This window comes from Penaeus chinensis, chromosome 16, assembly GCF_019202785.1.
Source record: "Penaeus chinensis breed Huanghai No. 1 chromosome 16, ASM1920278v2, whole genome shotgun sequence".
In the NCBI taxonomy this organism is placed as follows: Eukaryota; Metazoa; Arthropoda; class Malacostraca; order Decapoda; family Penaeidae; genus Penaeus; species Penaeus chinensis.
This window is the reverse complement of record NC_061834.1, coordinates 29,857,730-29,860,229: the sequence shown is the minus strand read 5'-3', so window position 1 is coordinate 29,860,229 and position 2,500 is coordinate 29,857,730.

The window sequence follows — 2,500 nt, the reverse complement described above, 5'->3', positions numbered from 1 at the left end:
TACGAATCAAGGAAAAAAAAAAAACTTTCCGGGCAACATAAACAATATGTAACAAACCATTACTGTTATCTAAGCCATTCCTCCTTTCATGTTTCTATTACAGTTCAATTTCATCCAGTCTGGTAAAAGTATCATATTTTGGTCCACTGGAGATGATGATAACATTTCTTTTTCAAGACTGAGGTTTTGCAATGTCGAATAACGAAAGTAAGTTATGCATTTTCTGTTGAGTTGCAATTTTGCGAAATAAGATGTTTAGGGTTTTCAAAAAAGCAATAGATGTGCGAGGGTGCTGAGGAAAACGAACCTAAATTCGTCTTAGAGAGAAAGAGAGGGAGGGAGGGATTAGGGAAAGGAGGGAAGGGAGAGAGAGAGAGAGAGAGAGAGAGAGAGAGAGAGAGAGAGAGAGAGAGAGAGAGAGAGAGAGAGAGAGACAGAGAGAGAAACAGCAAGAAAGACAGATATGTAGATAGATAGATAGATAGACAGACAGCCAGACAAAGAGGTAGAGAAGATCAGCAACATAGATGGATCAAGAGGCAAAGAGTGGGAAGAGAAAGATAGAGAGAAAGAGAGTGAGACAGAAAGAGGGACACAAGAGACAGACTATCTTTAACATCTATCAGCCTGAGCTAAAGATAAGGATAAGGATAGTTCCGGATATAGCATTGACTCAATTACCCTTTACTTAGTTTCCCGACGATAATAATTTACCTTTCACCTGTATTCGTGGTTATATAAACGTCTCTCTCTCTCTCTTGGGGCTAAAGTCTTTATCTTTATCTAACTATCTATCTACCTGCTGTGTGTCACTTTTTGTCTACCTTTTTATATATCTATCTCTCTCCTTATATATATCTAAGAGAGAGAGAGAGAGAGAGTGAGAGAGAGAGAGAGAGAGAGAGAGAGAGAGAGAGAGAGAGAGAGAGAGAGAGAGAGAGAGAGAGAGAGAGATAAATAAATAAATAAATAAATAAATATATATGAAGGAAGAGAGAGTCGAAGGATAGATAGATAGATAGATCAAGAGTGAGACAAATAGATAGGTAGATAGATAGACAAGTAAACTGAGAAGGAGACAAACAGATACATAGATAAATAGATAGATAAAGCGAAAGACAAACATACAGATTGACATATCGATAAAGAGAGACAAAGAGATAGACAGACAGATTGGTAGACAATGAAAGAGAGAAACAAAGAGATATAGCTAAATAGATTAAGAGAGAGAGCGGCAAACGGAGAGATAGATCGATAGACTAACAGATAAAGAGCGACAAGCAGATAGACAGATATATATATAGATATATATGGTTACACATATATAAAGAGATAGAGAAACAGATAGATAGATAGAAAGATAGACAGACAGACAACTAATAGATAGATAATAAACAGATAAAGATAAAGAGACCGAGAAGGGATATGACTGAAGAGATGATAAAGCAAAGTGATGATTTCAATGTGCTGTTCACTCAAGTGGAGCTTGATGCCGCTTTTTCAAAAGAAAAACCCACTGCTCCTGGGAAGGATGGCGTCACTTATGATGTCATTAGGCTGCTGAGAAATGCACCTGGTGATCCTGTACTCGCATTATATAATCTGGTTTATGAGAAAGGAGTGCTGCCAAACTCTTGGACAGAGTCATTAATACAATGCCAAAGCTAAACAGTTTGATTAATTATAGACCGATTTCCCTCACCAGTTGTTTATGTAAAACTTTTGAAAGGATGATATTAAATAGACTTGTATATAAAATAAGATAACTATTATCGAGTAATCTTCATGGATTTTTACCAGGAAAGAATGTCCAAGATTGCATTACGATCTTTCTCAAAACTCTTGGGACACCAGTTTCATTGTCTTTCTGGATCTTAAATCAGTATTTGATATTGCCAATCCTCATATCTTACACGAACAGGCTAATGTGGGAATAGAAGACATCTCCTAAGATGGATTAGTGTCCATATTCAAAATGGAACATCAAGTGTACTTTTCCAGGGGTTCATAAGCGCTCAGAAAGACATGATGCTGGGAACACCACAAGGCGGAGTATTGAGCCCCCTTTTTGTTCAGTGTGATAAAGAATGCATTTATCAAACGTTATCAGGTGAAGGTCAATGGTCTTGTATTGAGTTATGCTGGTGATATATAACAGTTGTGTCCTATGGGTAATGAACTAGGACTAGTTATCTACACAGATAAAACGAAACTAGAAAAGTCACAACTGTAAAGATAGAAACAAGATATTTAAGTTAAATGGTATGGCTAATGAACAGGTTGAGACCTATAAATATCTAGGAGTCATGGTTCCTCATAAGCCAGAACATGTTAAATGCTCAAATCAGAAATGTAGGAGTAGACGGACTGCCTTAAGATCAGTTTTTGGCAACAACGTCACGTCTGGAGCGAATATCAGAATTGTAAGTTTTATTAGTGTACACTGCATATATACGACCACTATTAATCACCCAATCAAGTAGATCGAGATAGATAGTTA